We start from the raw sequence: 18,260 nt of genomic DNA on the forward strand, positions 1-18,260 counted from the left end.
CATAGAGTGTTCTTCCTATGTTTTCCTCTAAGAGTTTGATAGTGTCTGGCCTTACATTAATCCATTTTGAGTTTATTTTTGTGTATGGTGTTAGGGAGTGTTCTAATTTCATTCTTATACATGTACCTGTCCAGTTTTCCCAGCACCACTTATTGAAGAGGCTGTCTTTTCTCCATTGTATATTCTTGCCTCCTTTATCAAAGATAAGGTGACCATATGTGTGTAGGTTTATCTCTGGGCTTTCTGTCCTGTTCCATTGATCTATATTTCTGTTTTTGTGCCAGTACCATACAGTCTTGATTACTGTAGCTTTGTAGTATAGTCTGAAGTCTGGGAGCCTGATTCCTCCAGCTCCGTTTTTCTGTCTCAAGACTGCTGTAGCTGCTCAGGGTCTTTTGTGTTTCCATACAAATTGTGAAATTTTTTGTTCTAGTTCTGTGGAAAATGCCATTGGTAGTTTGACAGGGGTTGCATTGAATCTGTAGATTGCTTTGGGTAGTATACTCATTTTCACAATGTTGATTCTTCCAATCCAAGAACATGGTATATATCTCCATCTGTTGGTATCATCTTTAATTTCTTTCATCAGTGTCTTATAGTTTTCCGCATACAGGTCTTTTGTCTCCTTAAGTAGGTTTATTCCTAGGTATTTTATTCTTTTTGTTGCAATGGTAAATGGGAGTATTTCCTTAATTTCTCTTTCAGATTTTTCATCATTAGTGTACAGGAATGCAAGAGATTTCTCTGCATTAGTTTTGTATCCTGCTACTTTACCAAATTAATTGATTAGCTCTAGTAGTTTTCTGGTAGCATCTTTACAATTCTCTGTGTATAGTATTATGTCATCTGCAAACAGTGAGAGTTTTCATTATTTTCTGATTTGGATTCATTTTATTTCTTTTTCTACTCTGACTGCTGTGGCTAAAACTTCCAAAACTATGTTGAATAATAGTGATGAGAGTGGGCAACCTTGTCTTGTTACTGATCTTAGTGGAAATGGTTTGTTTTTCACCATTGAGAACCATGTTGGTTGTGGGCTTGTCATCTACGGCCTTTATTATGTTGAGGTAAGTTCCCTCTATGCCTACCTTCTGGAGTGTTTTCATGATAAATCATTGTTGAATTTTGTCGAAAGCTCTTTCTGCGTCTACTGAGATTATCATATGGTTTTTATCCTTCAATTTGTTAATATGGTGTATCATATTGATTGATTTGAGAATATTGAAGAATCCTTGCATTCCTGGGATAAACCCCACTTGATCATGGTGTATGATCCTTTTAATGTGCTGTTGGATTCTGTTTCCTAGTATTTTGTTGAGGATTTTTGCATCTATGTTCATCAATAATGTTGGCCTGTATTTTCCTTTTTTTGTGACATCTTTGTCTGGTTTTGGTATCAGGGTGATGGTGGCCTTGTAGAATGAGTTTGGGAGTGTTCCTCCCTCTGCTATATTTTGGAAGAGTTTGAGAAGGTTAGGTGTTAGCTCTTCTCTAAATGTTTGATAGAATTCTCCTGTGAAGCCATCTGGTCCTGGACTTTTGTTTGTTGGAAGATTTTTAATCAGTTTCAATTTCAGTGCTTATGACTGGTCTGTTTATATTTTCTGTTTCTTCCTGGTTCAGTCTCAGAAGGTTGTGCTTTTCTAAGAATTTGTCCATTTCTTCCAGGTTGTCCATTTTATTGGCATAGAGTTGCTTGTAGTAATCTCTCATGATCCTTTGTATTTCTGCAGTGTCAGTTGTTACTTCTCCATTTTCATTTCTAATTCTGTTGACTTGAGTCTTTTCCCTTTATTTCTTGATGAGTCTGGCTAATGGTTTATCAATTTTGTTTATCTTCTCAAAGAACGAGCTCTTAGTTTTATTGGTCTTTGCTATTGTTTCCTTCATTTCTTTTCCATTTATTTCTGATCTGATTTTTATGATTTCTTTCCTTCTGCTAACTTTGGGGGTGTTTTGTTCTTCTTTCTCTAATTGCTTTCAGTTTAAGGTTAGGTTGTTTATTTGAGATTTTTCTTGTTTCTTGAGGTAGGATTATATTGCTATAAACTTCCCTCTTAGAACTGCTTTTGCTTCATCCCATAGGCTTTGGGTCCTCATGTTTTCATTGTCATTTGTATCTAGGTATCTTTTGATTTCATCTTTGCTTTCTTCAGTGATCTCTTGGTTATTTAGTAACATATTGTTTAGCCTCCAGGTGTCTGTATTTTTTGCAGTCTTTTTTCTTGTAATTGATATCTAGTCTCATGACATTGTTGTTGGAAAAGATACTTGATATGATTTCAATTTTCTTTAATTTACCAAGGCTTGATTTGTGACCCAAGGTATGATCTATCCTGGAGAATGTTTCATGAGCACTTGAGAAGAAAGTGTATTCTGTTGTTTTTGGATGGAATGTCCTATGAATATCAATTAAGTCCACCTTGTTTAACGTGTCATTTAAAGCTTGTGTTTCCTTATTTTTTTCCATTTTGGTTGATCTGTCCATGGTGAAAGTGGGGTGTTAAAGTCCCCTACTATGATTATGTTACTGTTGATTTCACCTTTTATGGCTGTTAGCATTTGCCTTATGTATTGAGGTGCTCCTATGTTGGGTGCATAAATATTTACAATTGTTATATCTTCTTCTTGGATTGATCCCTTGATCATTATGTAATGTCCTTCTTTGTGTCTTGTAATAGTGTTTATTTTAAAGTCTATTTTGTCTGATATGAGAATTGCTACTCCAGCTTTTTGATTTCCATTTGCATGGAATATCTTTTTCCATCCCCTCACTTTCAGTCTGTATGTGTCCCTAGGTGAAGTGGGTCTCTTGTAGACAGCACATATACAGGTGTTGTGTTTGTATCCATTCAGCCAGTCTGTGTCTTTTGGTTGGAGTATTTAATCCATTTACATTTAAGGTAATTATCAATATGTATGTTCCTATTACCATTTTCTTAATTGTTTGGGGTTTGTTATTGTGGTCTTTTCCTTCTCTGGTGTTTCCTCCCTAGAGAAGTTCCTTTAGCATTTGTTGTAGAGCTGGTTTGGTGGTGCTGAATTCTCTTAGCTTTTGCTTGTCTGTAAAGCTTTTGACTTCTCTTTCGAATCTGAATGAGATCCTTGCTGAGTAGAATAACCTTGGTTGTAGGTTCTTCCCTTTCATCACTTTAATTATAATGTTCCACTCCCTTCTGGCTTGTAGAGTTTCTGCTGAGAGATCAGCTGTTCACCTTATGGGGATTCCCTTGTATGTTATTTTTTTTTTTGTATGGTGTTTTTCCCTTGCTGCTTTTAATATGTTTTCTTTGTATTTAATTTTTGATAGTTTGATTAATATGTATCTTGGCATGTTTCTCCTTGGATTTATCCTCTATGGGACTCTCTGTGCTTCCTGGACTTGATTGACTATTTCCTTTCCCATATTAGGGAAGTTTTCAACTATAATCTCTTCAAATATTTCCTCAGTCCCTTTCTTTTCCTCTTCTGGGACCCCTATAATTCGAATGTTGGTACGTTTAATGTTGTCCCAGAGGTCTCTGAGACTGTCCTCAATTCTTTTCATTCCTTTTTCTTTTTTTTCTGCTCTGCAGTAGTTATCTCCACTATTTTATCTTCCAGGTCACTATCCATTCTGCCTCAGTTATTCTGCTATTGATTCCTTCTAGAGAATTTTTCATTTCATTTATTGTGTTGTTCATCATTGTTTGTTTGCTGTTTAGTTCTTCTAGGTCCTTGTTAAACGTTTCTTGTATTTTCTCCATTCTGTTTCCAAGATTTTGAATCAACTTTCCTGTCATTACTCTGAATTCTTTTTCAGGTAGACTGCTTATTTCCTCTTCATTTGTTTGGTCTGGTGGGTTTTTACCTTGCTCCTTCATCTGCTGTGTGTTTCTCTGTCTTCTCATTTCCTTAACTTACTGTGTTTTGGGTGTCCTTTTCACAGGCTGCAGGTTCATAGTTCCCGTTGTTCTCAGTGTCTGCCCCCAGTGGGTAAGGTTGTTTCAGTGGGTTGTGTAGGCTTCCTGGTGGAGGGGACTGGTGCCTGTGTTCTGGTGGACGAGGCTGGATTTTATCTTTCTGGTGGGCAGAACCGTGCCTGGTGGTGTGTTTTGGGGTGTCTGTGAACTTAGTATGATTTTAGGCAGCCTCTCTGCTAATGGGTGGGGTTTTGTTCCTATCTTGCTAGTTGTTTGGCATGTGGTGTCCAACACTGGAGCTTGCTGGTCATTGAGTGGAGCTGGGTCTTAGCATTGAGATGGAGATCTCTGGGAGAGCTCTTGCCAATTGATATTACATGCGTCCAGGAGGTCTCTGGTGGTCCAGTGTCCTGAACTCGGCTCTCCCACCTCAGAGGCTCAGGCCTGACACCTGGCCAGAGCACCAAGACCCTGTCAGCCACACGGCTCAGAAGAAAAGGGAGAAAAAAAATAAAGAAAAATAAAGAAAAATAAAGTTATTAAAATAAAAAATAAAAAAATATTAAAATTAAAAAATAAAGACAATGAAACCAGTAAACAAATCCACTAATGATAACAAGTGCTAAAAGCTATACTAAGATAAACATAAGAATCAGAAACTAGCCTGTTGCATACAGCGAACCCCAAGTCTACAGTTGCTCCCAAAATCCACAGCCTCAATTTTGGGATGATTCATTGTCTATTCAGGTATTCCACAGATGCAGGGTTTATCAAATTGATTGTGGAGATTTAATCCACTGCTCCTGAGGCCGCTGGGAGAGACTCCCCTTTCTCTTCTTTATTCGCACAGCTTCTAGAGTTCAGCTTTGGTTTTGGCTCCGCCTCTGCATGTAGGTCGCCCTCTGGCGTCTGTTCTTTGCTCAGACAGGAGGGGGTTAAAGGAGAGGCTGATTCGGGGGCTCTGGCTCACTCAGGCGGTGGGGAGGGAGGGGTACGGAATGCAGGGCGAGCCTGTGGAAACAGAGGCCGAGGTGACATTGCAACAGCCTGAGGTGCACCGTGTGTTCTTCTAGGAATGTTGTCCCCGGATCACGGGACCCCGGCAGTGACGAGCTGTACAGGCTCCTGTGAGGGGAGGTGTGGACAGTGACTTGTGCTTGCACACAGGATTCTTGGTGGCTGCAGTAGCAGCCGCAACTTACGCCCGTCTGTAAAGCTCGTTTAGGCAGTATTCTGAATCTCTTCTCCTCATGCACCTGGAAACAATGGCCTCTTGCCTCTTTGGCAGGTCCAGACTTTTTCCCGGATTCCCTCCCGGCTAGCTGTGGTGCACTCGCCCCCTTCAGGCTGTCTTCACGCAGCCAACCCCAGTCCTCTCCCTGAGATCCGACCTCCGAAGCCTGAGCCTCAGCTCCCAGCACCCCCAACCCCGTCCCAGCGGGTGAGCAGACAAGCCTCTCGGGCTGGTGAATGCTGGTCTGCACTGATCCTCTGTGTGGGAATCTCTCCACTTTGCCCTCCACATCCCTGTTGCTGTGCTCTCCTCCGTGGCTCTGAAGCTTCCCCCCTCTGCCACCCGCAGTCTTACACCCACGAAGGGGCTTCCTAGTGTGTGGAAACCTTTCCTCCTTCACAGCTCCCTCCCACAGGTGCAGGTTCTGTCCCTATTCTTTTGTCTCTGTTTTTTTTTTTTTTTTTTTCTTTTTTCTTTGGCCCTACCCAGGTACGTGGGGAGTTTCTTGCCTTTTGGGAAGTCTGAGGTCTTCTGCCAGCTTTCAGTAGGTGTTCTGTAGGAGTTGTTCCACATGTAGATGTTTTTATTGTTTGTTTGTTTGTTTGTTTTTGTGGTACACGGGCCTCTCACTGCTGTGGCCTCTCCCGTTGCGGAGCACAGGCTCCGGACATGCAGGCTCAGCGGCCATGGCTCATGGGCCCAGCCGCTCCACAGCATGTGGGATCCTCCCAAACCGGGGCACAAACCCGTGCCCCCTGCATCGGCAGGCGGACCCTCAACCACTGCACCACCAGGAAAGCCCTGTAGATGTATTTTTGATGTATTTGTGGGGAGGAAGGTGATGTCCAGGTCTTACTCCTCTGCCATCTTGCAGGTCCTCTGAGCCCATGTTTTAAACACCAATCCTTCCACTATCATCTCAGCCTACAGACCTTTAGTGATAACATTTTATCATACACCTCCATAAATGTGCGTAATTTGCTTTTGATACATTTATTCTTTATCCTGTTTTACTGCCTTCCCCAGGTTCTAGGGTTTAGAGCCAAGTGATGGGACAAATAAACACAAAACTAGGCTCACTTTCTGGTGGGAGTGTGTTATCAGAGACCAGGTGATGGTATTCTTTGCTCTTGAGTCTTTAAGTTGGGCATTTCTGTTTTTATTGACATCAATGTACTGAGATCTCAATCCACTCTGAGTTTCTCAACATACTGGCCTCCATTTCCACCAAGGACCTATTCTTGCCCTGGCTTCAACATCAACAGATCAGACCTCTGATCTCCCAGCATGTCAGCCTATACTTACTAACTAGCTCCATTCAACTTCCAACACTTCCCTGGGCTTCAGCACATTAAAAATAACTAATAATTAAGACTTGCTATGTGCAAGCTCTACACGAAGTGTTTTATATAATTTCCAAAGTCGTAGAGTCTATAAGTGGTAAAGCTGGAAATCTAACTTAGGAAGTCTCTCTAGAATCTGGACTCAACTGTTGCACCCATGCTTTTTGTAACATTTGAGTCAACTAAATACACTCCTTGATTACTGCCCAAAATGTAATTCCTCAAGTCCTTTATTGTTTGCCATATACTCATCCTCATAATTTTCTGTGCTTCCTCTTTCTGAACAAACTTCCCACTGCTACTATTTCTCCTTGACCTTTTCACAGTGGAACCCTCACTCATCACTCCATGGTGAACAAAGCCCTTAGAGTGTTCACATAATGCCTTTCCCACTTCCTTAACTAAACCCTGATTCTTCTCATTTTACATATATCCCATGGGATTAGAAGGTAGGGCAAGCGTTTTTCTCTCAACTACTGCTTCTCTCCATCTACTTTCAAGTAAACATTCCTACTCCAGTGATACTTTTGCGTCTGACCATACCTTCCTTCGCCCAGTTTCATCTCTACAACATAGCAACCTCCTGTTCACTCCTTCACATTCATTGAAGACTTTTGCACCTGGCTTTTTGTCTTATCGTCCAAGCAATGACAAATGTTTTGACTGATTTCCTACCCATTATGACTTATGGAATATATTCTCCTTAGAGTTTCTGCTCTTCTAAACTCCAGTGATCCATACCTTCACAACGCTTCAGTCATCCCTTCCCATGTCAATGTATGCTCTTTGTATCTTCCAGAACTGTTTACCCCTGAAAATCTGAACTTCAACAAATGTTATGGGGATTTTTGTCTTTTTTCTTCTGCTGTATCCCCAGTTCCTAAAACAGTATTTGGCACATAGTAAGTGCTTAATAAAGACCTATTTGATCCATAAATTACAACTTTCAATGTTTCAATCTCAGTATATCTGGTTTTTGAAAACAGAGAGCCTATGTTCCTTGATTCTTCCCAGTTCTTCTACCTAGTCTGGAGCTAAGAATTGTCATCTGAACCACTCTCACTAAAATCTTCATTTCCCTTATATCTGTCATTTATGCCACACCTGACCAACAAATCTCAACCCAGATCAATATCAAGATCTATGTTCTTTGCTTGAATTGCTAAGTACAGTTGAACAAAATCTTACATCCTTGCAAATTAGCTCAACTCTGAGTACTTCGCACCATCTTAAAATTATTTTAAGGACCAAAGTCAATTCCCTTTTTATATTTCCCTTAGCCTATATATATATACATATTTCCAACTTTATCACTAGCAAATACTTAGGGATCAATGTACATAACATTACTTTTTGTACATGTTTGTCCTTCTGCCTATAATGTTCTTACTTCTCTCTTTCCTAGCCTGCCGTTTTGTACTTATTCTTAAGAGTGAATTGTGTTACTGGAATCCTTCCCTGATTTCTCAGCCTAGACTTGGTAAATTCTCTCCCCTAACAAACTGTTTATCTGAATCACTGCACTTGCCAAATCCATTCAATTCAAGAAAAAATTGCAAAAATGACTCACAGTCTAGCAAAGAAAACATAAAACAACCATATTGCCATGGTTATAATAGAGATGTATATAAAATTGTGCTATGAGAGCACATGGGAAGGATAAACTAATGCCACAGAGGAAGTGACATTTGACTAGAGTACTAAAGGCTAAGTAAGCACTTGCCAGAAAGAGAAATGGATAAGGAAGGTATCTTAATGCAATAAAAGATATGTGCAGAGGCACAGAGTAATGGAAAGACATTATTTTCAGCTCATATGAATAGTTCAATATTGATGGAATATAGTATGGGAAGTGGGAGTGCGGAGAGATAAGACTAGAAAAGTTGGTAAGTCTTGTCTGTCATGCTGAGGATTTTAGTCTTCCCTATAGATAGAAGTTGTGAATACTTAAATAAGGGCTCTATGTGATCATATTTGTATTAGATAACTGGTAGAAATGATGAGGATGGATTGCAGGAAGAGACCCTGGAGAAATTGAGATTAGTTGGGGAAATTCTTGGAACAGAGCAAGCCAAAGATAATGCTGGCAATGGAAAGGGAGAAAATTTGAGGACTATTTCAGAGATGGGCTGGGAAACTAATTAAATGAGAGGATGTGAAGGAAAAGGAAGATTTGATGACCAGAGTGTTATGCTATTATTATTTTTTTTAAGGTAGAAAAAGAAGTAGCTCTTGTAGTGTAGTTTTAGAGCAACAGTTTAAAGGACTGTTGGAACATTCAATTAGACTGTAAAAGAGGTGGGAGTGGAGATAATGGCCAGGGAGTCTTTGGGCCATACCATATAGATAATAGTTTAAGCAATAGGAGTGGGTAAGGTCATCTATAGAGAGTGGGTAGAGATTTTTATTTTTATCTATTTCCTATTCTATCAGTCCTCTCTGCCCAAGTAGACTGTGTGCTCATTGAGGGCTAGGATTGATTCAAATTTTATATGCTTCTAAGAGCCCAGCACAAGAAAGTGATACTTTCAACAGGAATGAGTATTTGCTAAAGAATTTTTTTTCCCTCTTTGCTTTCTTATCTTCAAAGCACTTTTCCTTCTTTGCTTATGCACTCTCTGTTCAATTCAGCACAGAGAGTAATTTGGAAAGTAATTTCTGGTGAGGTGTATAATATAATGAAATATCACCATAGGGAAAAATTTGAATGTTCTGTGGAACTTGCCATATAACTCCAGACACAGTTTCACCTTAGAGGCTTTTTAAGAACATAGAAAAGTTATTATTATTTTTTTTTTGGAAAGTAATGTTAATGATATATTGTTACTTCTATTGTTCTCCTTTGAAGTTTTAAAATATGCTAATCTGAAAGGCTACAACATACAGATAGGCCTATGTACTGTATGGTTTTCACAAAATGTATGAAAAAGAGCTTAGAATACCAGTGCTTATTCTGTAATGATATAAGTTACTTTTAGATACACTATCACAGAATATTTACACAATTCTAGATCTACATATACACTCTATGTAGATAGGCTGAATCTATATTTGTTGATACTTGATAAAATTTTATTCCATTAAATTTGGCATTTTTTTTCTTTATATTTTCATCTACTTGGCTTAGTGGGGGTTTTTTCCTCTCCTCCTTTACTCCCTCCTGCCTCCCCCCCCCTTCCTTGTTCCATTAGATTCTCAGAGTTAAATAAGCAATTTTCTAAGATGTCCTTGTCAGGCAACATTATGGAAATTATTTGAATATCATTGCTAAGCCAGGTGAGCCATTTAAAAATGTAAATAATTTGCAATACCATGAATCTAGCTGATGAAGAGCAACCTTAATGCTGATTGATTTATTAGAATCTTTTCCTGATTAGTAATTGCTTCAGAATCTCTTTTCTATGGTTCAGTTTATCATTTTTGTGCCAGTTCTTAATATAAATCTGTATAACTATCAAGTCTGTAATAAGCACCTCATATCATTACTCTATACTTTTCAAGCCAGTAATAGAGGGCAGTAACTGTATATTTCTTATAGCTATTGACTACTTAGAGTGTTAGTTGATATTATTAATGATCTGATTTATAAAATATTTGAAAGCTTTGCATTGGTCCGACTCAACACTATTTTGTTCCCCAGGGTGCTGTATTTTCAAATATATATTATGGCACCAAAACAAGATTTTCAGGTTTTTATCCATTCTTTAAAAGTATTTTAAAGGAAAAGATATAGTCATGACATTGAGTCATTTCGAACTCGAGCTTTGTTTAAAATTCACAATCGTGATTGTAATTTCAAGAAGCACTGTCTTAAAGTCATCTCATTGCTATAATGAAGCTGCTAGAAATTTCATTTATTCTCACGTTAAATCTCAGGAAAGCTATTTTATCATAGGAAATAAGTCAGTGCTAAAATACTGCTTTGACTCTGAGGTTCAAATTTACTCATATATCTCTTGAGGAATGCCTATCAGTCAATCACAGAAGTTTTATTGCCTATTATATTTATTTTTTAATATAAATTTCAATTTAGCATTCTCTGAGGGTAAGTACTCTGTGTATTGCTACTTTCATCACGTGTGTATCTTCATTTATTTAACTATACATACATCAGGAAGCTTACCATGCTCTACATATCACAGATTTTAGATGTGTAGTGATAGTAAAAGGATTTGAGTATAATACATATTAACTAAAAAAATCTGTGATTAGGGCTGATTTTCAGCTATCTATTTACAGAGATAAGAGACTGTACTATGTGCTATATAAGAATCATTTCCACTTTGGAATTAACTTTACTGTGAAGTAATTTTGGCTGCTGTGATTTTCATAACAACCATGATTTACTGATGCAAATCTAATACTTGATATATCCATGAAAAAGTTAGGACATATCATTTACTAAAACAAGAGCAAATACATAACTCTTAAAACTGTTCACATGTAGCTCAAATACTTATACACTGTTTTGTTTCAAAAAATACACTTTTGTGGGAACAAAGACTCTTCATTTCTTTTAATTTCTCTAACTATAACTACTTTTTTTTAAAAAAAGCATAATTATATAAACAATTTGTGTGCTTATATCTGTTACATTTAAACTATTTTATTCTTAAATGGGGGAAGCTTGAATCTAACATGTTTCAAAATTCCAGAAGATATACACCAATATATTGCAAATAATATAGTATTTCTTTTTGCATATTCATCTAAATGTTGAGTTGTTTTTGCACCTAGAGGCATGTCTAAGTTTTTTTGCTAAATTCTAAACCTTTCCTTATGAAGTACAGGTTATTTCCATTCCATTTACATTCAATCTAGCAAGAATTTTTGAAGCCTAAAAAGACTACTTGTTTGAAATAATACAATATTAGAGATTAAAATGAACATTTCATTTCTGAAGTCAATGTGGAAGAAAGGATGAACTGGAAGGATCCTACCTAGAGTAAAAATGCAGTGCATTTTTTCCCAGAGATAGTTGTATTAAACTAAGCCTTTTCTTTCAATTGATTAGATAAGATATAGTTCAAAAATGATCAATTGAACTTAAAAGTTAATAAACACTTTATAAATAAAAATAAAAATTTATTTATTTAGACACTTAATTTGTTTATACTAGTCTATTTATGCAATGTGAAGATTTTGTAGCCCCCAATTTACTACATTTATTTAGTTCAACTGTATTTTTTCATCTAGAAAATGTTTATTCTATCATGAAAAATTTTTAGATTTAAAACTGAAGCTTAATATATAAGGGAAAACAGATTCTGTCTCAGTCTATAAACATATTCACATTGCATAAAATACACACCTCTGATCTCATGTCCCCGTCTATGATTTAATCTCACTTCCCCTTCACATTCACACTTTTACAGGGGTAGTCTATACTCATTATTTCACAAGACTTAATCCACTCCAGTCAACTGCAGTCTGACTTCTACCACCAATATTCCACAGAAATTTCTCTCATCAAATCATTAATGTCCATCATTAATGACCTTCTAACAGCCAATTTACTAAGCAAATAGTTTCCACATGTCACAGCATTTAATTTGCTAACATCCTATCAAGTGTATATTCTTATCCCAGTTTTGCAGATGAAGAAATCCACTTCCCATAATTCTTCAAGTTTCAAAAGTTAGCCTGATAGGATCAGCTGGAGTCACATACCAATTGATGAGATCATCACTACAAAATTTCTCTGACTAGGCAAGTTGGGGTTGTGTGCCTACCTTTGAACCAATCATGGTAGCCAGGGGAATTGGATGCTTTGATTGGCTGAGATTGAATCACTTGCTTCATCTCTGGAGTCCTTGAGCACATAAACTAAGAATAGGGAAAAGGTGCTTTCCTAAAGGAAATTCTACCACCTTTATGTTTATGTCTCATGGTTTTTGAATTTCTATGAATTCTATGAATTTCTAAAAATTCTATGAATTTTTTTTCTACCGAAAAGGTATTTTCTGCTTTTTTTTAAATAGTAGCAGAATCTCTGTAAAAATAATATTCCTTAATTCCAAAAACATATGAAACTTATACTATGTCTTAGGCATGGCATTAGATCCTAGGAGTACAGTATACAAATAAGACATACATAGCCCTTTCTATAAAAGAACTTATAACATATAACTGTGTTCATTAGTATTTTATGCTCATGTACCTCTTAAAACAATTTTGAAAATGTGTGTACCCCTTGGTATACCTTAAACTGACATGGAAAACTTTTGTTATAAACTTGAATAATAAATTTAAATAAATGATTGGATTTCCAGAATATTATAAATGTTTTTTAAGAATAAAACCATGTGTTTCTTTAAAATAATACTAATAGTATTTAAAACCCATAATAATTTGATACCCACCATCTTCCATCTAAAAACTTTTTTTTTTTAATTTTTTTGGCCGCACCGCACGGCATGTGTGATCTTAGTTCCCCAACCAGGGACTGAACCCATGTTCCCTACATTGGAAGCACGGAGTATTAACCACTGGACTGCCAGGGAAGTCCCTAAAATCTATTTGTAACAGCTTTTCTTTGACATTTAAAAATTAAAAATTTTCCTTTTACTCCCTCACTTTGAGTTTTTATTCTTTTTTCCAAATATTTCTGTCCTTTTTACTGATTATCCTTACATCATCATATGCAACCAAAATGTTTACAAAAATGAAAATATCAACTGTATTCATTTTTTATTGTTGTGTAAAAATTACCACAAGATTAGCAGCTTAAAACAACCCATATTAATTATCTCAGTTTCTGTGAACCAAGAATCCAGGCCTGGCCTAGCTGGGTTCTCTGCTTAAGTTCTCACAAGGATGTAACTGAGGTTGAGACAGGTTCTCATCTGAAGGCTCAGCAAAGGAAGAATCTGCTTCCAAGCTCATTCAGATCGTTGGCAGAATTTATTTCCTTGCAGCTTTATGACTAAAGGGTCTAGCTTTCTGCTGGTTGTGGGCTGGAGTCCTCTGGAACGTCCTAGAGGCTGCCTATGGCTTCTAGAGGCCTTTTGTACTTCCTTGCCATGTGGGTTTCCTCAATATGCCTGCTTACTATATCATGTTAGCAAAGAGAATCTCTGTCTTCTAAGGAGGAGTGAGTAGTCATGGAAGTGACATGCCACCACATTTGCCATAATCTGTTAGTTTAAAGTAGTCCCAAGTGGTGCCCACACTCAAAGGACAGGGCACCAAGAGGAACAAAACCATTGGGGTTCACCTTAGGGTCTGTCTGCCACATCTACATTTCACTACTTCTACCAATAACCCTCTTTGCTTTGCTTCCTTGAGACCTTCCCCACTTCTATGAAAACAACTGGAAGACAGAAGAAACAAATATCTGGATTCAGGATATCCCAATATGGACAAAAATTCCACACTTCTAACACAAGCTTATCCCAAGTAGAATATATAATGATAGGAAAATAGAAGAATTTTTATGGACCTATGGCATCTTGATTAACTATTGAAAGATATGTCTCCCCTTTTTTTGGCAACAGATTTTCAAACCTCCAGCAATAAATCATAGTAATATTTAATGTGTGGGAGAGGTATGCATTACTTGGTAAAGGGAAGAAGGTCTTTTATGAACCCAGGCAGGTCCTTAGGGAAACCTAAGGCAGGTCCTTAGGCAAAAGAGTACTATGGAAGCTGAGGGCAGAAACTGATTTCCTTAAGGCCATTCATGCTCCTTACCCTCTGGAAAGTCTTTGCACACCAGGAGTGTCTATATCCTGCCTTGAAAGATCTTATATTCATGTAATCCTAATAAAACTGATGCCTTTGTCAATCCCTTTATTTTCTGAGTCCCACATACACAAAAGAGAGTACCCCACCCACTAAATTAAAGTTCTAAAATTATTTTCTATAGAAATTTCCACTAGGACCTTCAATATACTAATCTATTTCGATATTCTATTCTCTGAACATCCATAAATAGGAAAAAAAACTGTGCTATTCTAACAGGGCTATCCATTTCTATAAAATTTCTCCAGTCTTTTTGTGTTTGAGGACCTTTCATTGTGTCAAAAAAACAATCATGATTTCATGAAAACTCCTACTCTTAGTACCTTTTGATTGAGAGAGTACATAGTAGTAGAAAACTATGATTTTAAATGGATCTGCTACTTTTTAAACCACATGTAACTAAAAATATTTCAGTATACCTCACAATGCTTGTATAATTTCATACCTATACACTTATACAAACACACCTATACAATGTTTGTATAATTTCAAAGTTTGCATACCTTTTATAATAACCACCAGGACTCTGTGGGACGCAGGGTGAGAAGCACTGAATTATGGTATACCCACTTCCAAAAGGATTCAAAGCAAATGAGGCAGTGAGTGTTGGTTATTATCAGAACAGAGCACATGGTGTTTATTTTTGCCACATCTTGCCCCAGAAAGTTTTAAAGGCAGAGTATAAAGATATATTACATGACAGATAGCATAAGGAAAAGTGAAGGAAAATAAAATCAAAGATGAGGACAAAGTAGAAGTAGGATTAAAAGCCACTTTGTCCATTTTATGTGTCACTATCTCAATTCTCATACGTAAATTCTCACACAGAAAAATGCAAGCCCCATGTCTATCTCCTCTAGGATTTGGATTTATTCCTTAATCTAAAATTGTATTCTTTTTCTTTTCTAATTGTCCTATTGATTGAGTCAAGTTAACTTTTCCTTTGCCTTTGCTGTCATCATCCCCTGAAATCCATCTCCTTTCTTACCTCTTTCTAAAGTTCCCCTTTCCAGCTTTCTCTTCTTACAGTGTCCCCCACTGTCCAAAGCAGCTTCTGTAACATTCATTTGGGAAAATATTACCCAATTTAATATTAGGGTTTTTTATTTGCTTGTTTGTTTTGGCCACACAGCTTGGCACACGGGATTTTAGTTCCTCGACCAGGGATTGAACCCATGTGCCCTGCAGTGGAAGTCTTAACCACTGGACCACCAAGGAAGTTCCTTTTTTTTTTTTTTTTTTTTTCATCCCAGACCTTTGACCCATTTTGATGTGTCTCTGTCTCCTATTCTGAGATACTTTTGTGCAGGGGCATAGATAAGGAAGCACACCGGAAATAATAAGACACTATATAAATGCAAGATAGTTTCTTTACCCCCAGACAGGGACCCAATCATTTTTAGAGAAGAAACTACTGTGCCCATTTCTAAATAGGAGCCACTCTCTGTGATATGTAACGTTAAACTCATGCGATATCTTCAGCCACATGTATAATGTAACTTTGGTTATACCTGTTTGAGAACCGTGGCAAGACTCCCTCTGCCATGGTTTAATTCACAATCATTTTTTTCAGGCTAAACCACACTCTGCTGATTTTACTGAACTGTTAATTCATCACTATCCAGTTTCCAATCATGAAGAAAATGGTCAGAGTGTCTAGGTGATATCATTTTAGAGTTTCTACCTGCCTCTTTTCTTCTGATACCACCTCCAGAAAGAGTCAACTTTCTCTTCTGGTCTGTAGTCCACACCTAAATTCTTTCTTCAGTTTGAATGGCAGGAAACGTACCAGTTGGCCCCAACCTGAGTTAGTGAAAGGCCTCCACGTCATGGTTCACAGAGCTTTCAACCCAGGTGAAGCAAGACTTCCTGGGGACCCCACTGTCACAGTGTACTCCCCCAGTTACTCCACTGATGGGCTACCTGAGCCTTCTTTCCTTTCCTTCCCTGTCTCCCCAGGAACCATGTTATAATAAAAAGCTAATGATAGCTTGAAACATTAGCTGATATTTCCTCCTGGAATATCCTATTATGTTTTTACTTTCTCCCAGCTGGACCAATAACACATCATTTCCTCAAGAAGAATAGGTAAGAGAATCAAATTCTTGGCATTTCTTCAAGCTGAGGTATAAAAATAAGATAATAGATTTGGAAGAAAAAGTCATTTGTCAAAGCCGGCTTTTTCTTGTCCTCAAGACTTTATCTTGGGAGAAAGAAATGATTAAAGGAAAAATAAAAAGCTTAGAATGTTGGAAGGGCTGAATAGAAGTCATATATCCTGCCCCCTCAAAAGTGGGCTGAGACTTGAGGGGAACTGATTAAACTTTGATAAATTTGTGAATCCAAGAGTAGGAAAGGTCTATATTTTATTCTCTAGGGAAGCTGAGGGCAGGGTCAGCAAACTCTGACTGTCCCATGTGCCAGCTGCCTGTTTTTATAAATACAAACTCATGCATTTATGTACTGCCTATGGCTGCTTTGATGTTACAATGGCAAAGGTGAATCATTGCAACAGAGACCTTATGGCTTGCATAGCCAAAAATATTTACTACTTTGTCCTTCACAGAAAATGTTTGCCAACACTTGGCCTAGGGCATTGGCAAATTCCAGTTCCCCGGGTAGAAGTGTGGAGTGTTGTCTGGGAGTAGAATGAATGGCTAGCACGCTTAGGCGGATAGGCTTAAAACAAACAACCAGCGTGGCACATAAAAGTCAAATGCATCTGACAGTTTCCCATGCACTCAAAGTGGCAAAGAGATGGATAAAAGGCTGAGACAGTCCTAGTGAGTTTTTTGCAACTTTTGTGTGGTATGGAAGCAGCAGAATGGTGACTATACAGAAATAACCAAGAATGCCATCAGGGCTTGGAGGAGCCAGCACAGACAAGAACAAAGAAATGACCCGTTAGCATCCTTCAGGACCCAGTAGCCAAGGACCCTAAGGGATGACTGATGTAACACATGTCAGTCTGAACTGTGAACCTGCACTACAGACCAGGTGCCAATGCATAATCTCCTTCAACAAACTTCAGGAACCAGAGGATGGAGACCCTACATCCATTCTTTTGTTCATTCATCCATGCCACAAATTCTCACAGAGTACCTATTCATTTTCTATTATTGATCCAGGCCTGGGAAACACAGAAATAAACAACAATGTTGATTCTCCCAAAAATATCACCAGACAACCTGTTAATAAAGCAAAGGTAAATTTATTAGAACTTGCTGAGGTAAGGGAGGACACCACCTTGACAGAGTTTTAACACATTATTGACCAGGGGATTTTTGCAGAAACTAATGCCTGTGGCCATAATACGTCTCTGGTCAAAAATGTGTTAAGAGTGTCTCAGAGAGAAGCCGAAAGTAAAATGTTATAGGACTTTGGGGTCTGAACTCAAGTAGTTTAAGGAGGGTCTTTCAAATGAATTTGGACATAGAGAGACTGTGACATAATCTGTCAGGACTGGCCAACACAGACAAGTGAGAGTCTTGAAATGAGTCTTGTTAAGTAAACCATGGTTGATGAGCAAAGTGTTTGTCCAGGTGAGCAGGTCATTGTCTTTGATAAATTGTTCTGAGGGAATTTCCTGAAGTAAGCAGTGAAGTTATTTATTGGCTTACAACCATGCCTTTTCTGGGCAAAGGTTTTCTGTAACAAACAACTAAGTCAGGGTGACATAAGTGGTCTACACTCATGGAAGCCATATAGCCACAGGTGGTCTCCATTCTCAAGCAAGTCCTCATGGGGCTTCCATTCTGGCTGGGGAAGACAGACAATAAACAAATTCTATATAAATCAAACGTGACAAGTGCAATGGAGAAAATAATAAAGCCGAACAAGGTAGAGAGAGATTGGAATAGGGCTGTGAGTGCTATTCTGTAGAATGTGATCAGGAGAGGCGTCCTTAATAAGGGCTCATTCGAGCAGTTCCTGCAGCGTGTGTGAGAGAGAGTCACAAAGGCTGGGATGGGGATGGCTTGAGAGCATCTCTACCACTTTCAAAAGAGGGGCTCAATAATTAGTTCAGCAAGAGAAAAA

Source organism: Mesoplodon mirus (assembly GCF_964341445.2).
Source record: "Mesoplodon mirus genome assembly, chromosome: 3".
Lineage (NCBI taxonomy): Eukaryota > Metazoa > Chordata > Mammalia > Artiodactyla > Ziphiidae > Mesoplodon > Mesoplodon mirus.